The sequence below is a fragment of the Orussus abietinus genome, unplaced genomic scaffold, assembly GCF_000612105.2.
Source record: "Orussus abietinus isolate OABI.00-Male unplaced genomic scaffold, Oabi_2.0 scaffold679, whole genome shotgun sequence".
In the NCBI taxonomy this organism is placed as follows: domain Eukaryota; kingdom Metazoa; phylum Arthropoda; class Insecta; order Hymenoptera; family Orussidae; genus Orussus; species Orussus abietinus.
The window spans coordinates 27676-33675 of NW_019394858.1; positions in this window are offsets into that span (position 1 = coordinate 27676).

Consider the following 6000-nt stretch of genomic DNA (forward strand, 5'->3'; position numbering starts at 1 on the left):
GCATATTGAGAAACTTGAGTTCTCGTGTCAATATTCATCAGACGGAACATAAGTTAATCAAATTTGCAGTTAATAGTACACCTTTTTTTTTTTTCATTAGCCATTAGAGCAGAAGGTAGTGGTTGAGTAACTGTCAATTTTGTTCAAGTACAAAAGTAAAATTTTAAATTTCTGCATGCAAAACGGAAGAAACAATGTTCATAAGATTATTCACAATAATTATATATATACATAGGTATTCAAGTTTTCTGATAATATTTGAAAATGCATTTGTTAGCGGCGATTATGTTGAAGGAACAAGGTGCGTAAGTCGAAAAATAGGCAAACAATACATCTAATAATAAGCCCGCTTCAACAATTTTCAATGAATGAGGGATGAACGAATATGATGACTAAGTTAATTGAATTTAAATACTTGTACTGATGGATATTGTGAAAACGATCCTCATGCCAATTATAAACGACTTCAACGAGCAGTTGTTTGCAACATTTGTTTCTAACAAATGATCTACTGATTTTCATCCGCTCCATCGAAAAACTCTTTTCGCTTATAAATGTCTAAAATTTAGTATATACCAAATAATGAAATGATATTATCCACTGAGAAGCGATTATCATCCTCTAATTTGTTTAAAACAAATGCGATCAATATGGCCGGCCGGCTGGATTCGGATGTGAGTTTTCGGACCGCGGATGATTCAACCGGATCTCTTCCTTTAGGCGGCTGTCGAAAGTATCATTTGAATTCCGCCGGATATTGCCGGGGAAAATTACCGTGGCCACGTGCGCGTGGCTACGGCGGCGCGAGAAGCATAGGACCCATACCGCGGGCTGGCGCAACCGTCCCGTACCGCTGCGCAGTTACCGGGCGCCGGGCCCTTACCGAGGCTCCGAGGGGCAGTATAGGTCCTCCCGATCGGGCATTGTGCCCTTTTGGGCCCCTGCCGAGGGGTTACCAATACCGACGCGACCTTCAGAATTTAGTATTTCCCTTTTCCGCGCCTGTCCCGTAAAAATTGTTTCGCGGATGCACCCGTACGTGGAGGTCGAAATAGGGCCCCAAATAAAGATTCTGGCCAAGGACTTTATCGCATCTCATTTATGATTATTGAACAACCCAATATCTTTCCAAATTCCGCGGTCGACTCCTCCTCGCTCATTTTAAGTAGTAACGAACCCCCCAACTCTGCCGTGCCACGAAGGGCGTAAGGTCATCGCGGGGCTGAGTGGCCGGTCGGCTACGCCCAGGTGGCCCTGTTCCAAGGGCCGGGTATGCGTGCTTGTACGGCCGGGCCCCGGAAGCTCGAGGTGCGATCGCGCGCGCGCCTGGCGCCCCGACAAATAAATCGGGCTTACCGGAAGGGCCAAATATCGAGCTCGACCACTTTCTGTAATGAACCCCGGGCGTACGACAGTTTGACGATCAGGGATAGGAATTCCCGTCGCAGTTCATATAGAAATGTCGGTACAAGCATGCAAATTATACGACTATTCATACGGACTTTGTTATTTCTAAAGTCGTAAGCTTTATTTTTATGACGATTAGAAAGCAAGTGAAGCTTTCTTTGCTCTGAAAGTACACCTTTTGTCATTTGCTTTTCGTCTGGGGATTTTAATTCGAAAAGCCGGGAGTGTTAGTTTTGTACATATAGAAATGTCGGTACAAGCATGCATATTGTACGACTATTCGTACGGACTTTGTTATTCCTAAAGTCGTAAGCTTTATTTTTATGGCGATTAGAAAGCAAGTGAAGCCTTGTTTCCACTGAAAGCGCATTTGTGCTGTCATTCTGCCTTACTTCATTTTATGCTATACTGAGGGCAGTTTGAGGACTCTGTACAAAGTAAACGAACTGATTCCACGTAACGAATTTGATAACGCGTTTGATAATTTACATTGCACCAGGTCAATCTTATTTAAAACTGAGAAGAGTTGGGTATCATACTTCTTCGTATATTTCATTGAAAAAATAATGTGTTCAAACTGCACTAGAAGTACTTGAGCCTCAGGGCAATCACGCGTTTCAACGTCCAGTTCTAAAGGATACTTTCTTCAAATTAATTACATCGGCTCAACGTATATTAGAAACTACTAAGCAATCGTCATCAACCAATACAGTTAGCGATTCAGGGAGAACGGATGGTAATTTTAACATGCAATCAACTAAACTTCTGTAAGGAAGAACTTAGCAATATTTAACTCAAATAATTTATTTGGGAACGTATACGTCTATGACAGGGCCTCGCTCTCTTCCCAAACCTCGGCGTTCCGCGAGGGGCTCCAGGTGCTGCGTCGCTCTTGACCAGAATATCTGTAACAAGCAGCGGTACCAGATTATCCTCCGCACTTCCCCTCGCCGAGTATTCCTCGGCCCCTCAGCTCGACCAGTGTCGGAGGGAGAATTACGCGCAACGGCACCGGCGAGCCGGGCCCAGGGAGACCCGGACCTTCGTCCGAGACACTGGGCCCCGGCCTCCTGTGAGGGGGGGGGGAGTAACTACGCGCCACCCCTCACCGCATTGAAGCGTGTACCTTACGATACGGGGCTCGATAAAATAGGCGGGCGAGGATCTCTTTCTGGCTCTAGTACGGAATCTGCCACCGGGACGCGACCTACGATAAACTCTTTCGGCCCACGCGTTTCGGAAGGTGCCGCCCGGCGCGAAAATGGCGGTTCACACCCGCCCCGCCACGCGGTCGTCGGTCGGCCGAACTAACACAAAAATCTGTGGTGTCGGCACTTTCCGTCCGACGTTGCGATTTCGATTCGCAATTAGCGCTTCACGCGGCGCGGTCACTGGCGGTCAAGAATTGGCTCGTGGCGGAATCGGCAGAATAAATAACAAAAAGCGCGAGTTAGGAGTCCCCCTGGGCAGGTTTGGGCTCACCGGTCGTTGGTCGGCCCGGGACGGAATCTCTCCCGGTAACGGGACGGAACGACCTTTTCTTTCGGGACGGGATAAAACCGCTGGCTCCGCTGTCCCCGGGAGGTTCTCTCTCTTGGCAGGTCCCCTTGGCAATGGCGGTGTCGTTGGCAGACTTTCGCTCCCGCCTCGATGTCCTTCTAGCGGGCCCCGTCGAACCTAGGACCGGGAGTCGACCTGCCCTCTGGCCCCGCCAAAGTGGGTCACTAGGCCGACTAATTAGGTCGGAAACCGGCCGATGGCAGCAGGTCCTCCAAATCGCGTGACGCTTCACGCGTCTCCTCGAGACCTTTTAAACGTCGGCGCTCCTCAGCTGATGGGCAGCACCTTCGTACCTAGTTCCTTAACGCCACTTTTTCTAATTATTTTCTTACCTCAGCCCTTAACCTAACGATTGCCAAGGGGATCCCTCCGTACTCCGGCTCGCATACACCCCTTGTGACGTGTGGGGAAATTCACCACGTCACAGTACTTAATAATAAATATAGAGATTTAAAACGACACGCAGAAACAAAAAAACAAAAGATCTTGTGATCTCATATTAAATTAGAGACAACTTTCAATTCCATTTTTAACGGAAAATTCATTGAATTGTGTCAAACGTATAGAGTGCCTCTTGTGTCTTTGCATTGCTAAACATTCGGCAATATTGTCTTCTGATCACCTTGTAACAATTTATGAAACAAGTTTTAACTCAAGCTGTAACGGAAAATTCATTGAATTGTGTCAAACATATAGAGTGCCTCTTGTGTCTTTGCATTGCTAAGCATTCGGCAATATTGTCTTCTGATCACCTTGTAACAATTTATGAAATATGCTTTAACCCTTTGCGGGCAAGTGTCTGCAGATAGCAGCCCAAAAGCCTTTATAATGGAAAAATCTCGTCCGCAAAGGGTTAAAGGTTTGTTATTAGTTACTATATTTATTAATGTAGTGTGCAAGAAAAATTATTACTTGTATTTTCTAGGAGAAGAAGCAACACATTTAAAATTGCGTAGAACAAAATGTTCACAAATTATTCAAAAGTCCATGATCCAAATCTGATATTAATAAGATGCAGTTGGCAATAAGTTCAGCATCAGAGGAACTACCGAGAAATTTAGAATTTCTTGTACGAGAAACATATGATTGCTTTTCAAACTCGTCAAGCAGACTTTTATGCAGGCAATTATACCAAACTATTAACGATGGGCACGAAACAGTAAAGATCGCACAGTCATGTGCAACAAGATGGTTATCCATAGAAACTGCAGTTTTTCGCATATGTACACAATGGCTTGAACTTAAAACACACTTCGATTTAGCTAGGCATAGTGAGAAATGTTATACAGCAGAAATCTTGTATCACACGTACAACAATGAATTGCGTTTATAAGTTTCTTAATGCCTACATTGCAAGATGTCAGTAGAGTTAATAAGAGCTTTGAATCTATAAATGCGGATCCTTCTAAGCTTCTTGACTTAATAAATTTATTCAAGTCTTTGATCATCAAAGTAACTACACCTAATTCAAAATTCACATTGTTTAAGGATAATATCGATGACTATATTGATAAGAATTGTTATCTGGGTTATCTTTTTGAGATTCAATTTAAGAAAATAAGAGATTCTGGTTTTAAAGACGAAAACAGCTTGCGTCATAGATGCATTTAATTCATAAAGGTTTTAATTAAAGAAACGTTGATATCTTAAGAAGAATATCAATATTTTTTGTCAGTAATACTCTGACAGTTGATGAAGCAGATCTAGTTCCCTTGCTTCAGNCATCCGATTGAACTGGAATAAGCCTTTTCCGGGAACCGTGAATGCGGTTATCTCTTGGCTCGATTTTTCCAGTGGGATCTGGTGGAAGGCTTGACTTAAGTCAATTGTCGAGATGTAACGAGCAGATCGTAATTTGTCCAGAATTCCCTCTATGTAAGGCAGCGGATAGGCGTCTTTCTTCGAGACTGCATTCACCTTACGAAAATCTAAGCAAAATCGGTACGTTCCATTGGGTTTCTTGATCATGACCACGGGGGTGGACCATTCGCTATTCGAGGGTTCGATGATTCCTTCCGCCAGCATGCGATCTACTTCGGCGTACATGGCTTGGCGGACCGGAGGGGAAACGAGGTAATGTCGTTGTTTGATCGCGGGGTGACCCTGTACATCGATTCTATGTTCAATAAGGGTCGTTCCTCCTTTCCCGTTACTAACGTTCGGAATCTCCCGAGCCAGGAAATCGTCGAGTTTCCGTTGCTCCTCTTCGGTGAGCTCCGAGATTTCGCAGCAGTTTGTCACGAACGGTTCTTCTCGGTCGGTAATCGGGTGACGAATGCCGGTTAGGTTCGAATGCCACAGTCCGCGTGCTCCGTCGATAACAATTTCGAACAAACGAATGAAATCCATACCGAGGATCATTTCGGACGTTAAGGTCGGGACGATTCGAATGTCGAGGTCCAACGTAACGTGATCGAGTTGGACCGGGATCGTCAGTTCTTCGTTAATCGCCTCGCGACTACCGTTCGCGGTCAAAATATACTGCGAAGCGGGAGTTCGAATTTCACGTTCGCGTCGGATATCCGGATCCTTACCGAGGGCTCCGATAAACGAACGAGTGGAGCCCGTATCCAACAACGCGTGGACCGATTTTCCGTCTATCGCGACGCGGATGAAAGGTCGGACGATCTTCTCTCGTGTGGTGATGTCACCACACGGAATCTCTTCTTTCTTCGTGTCGTCGAGTCGTTGAGAGTCGTCATCGGCGGTCCTTTCTATGGAAGGGGAGGTCGAGTGGACCGATCCGTTCACTCCCCTTTTCCTTTTCCCGTGCACCGTTTGCATTCGGGATCTTTTTGAAGGAGACTACACTTGTAGCAATAGTCCTTCTTTTTCGGTTTCGGGCAGTTCTTGAGCCAATGTTCTGCGCTGCCACAATTCCAGCANTTCTCGCTATTTCGTAAAGCTTAAACATATTTTCTAACTGAGACTTTTTTTATGCGGTCCCTCTCCATCGCATAAAAAATGTTTTTCTTTAATATGTTCTCAAAAATTATTTGTTATAGCTATTTATGAAGTTTCTGAATATTTTTT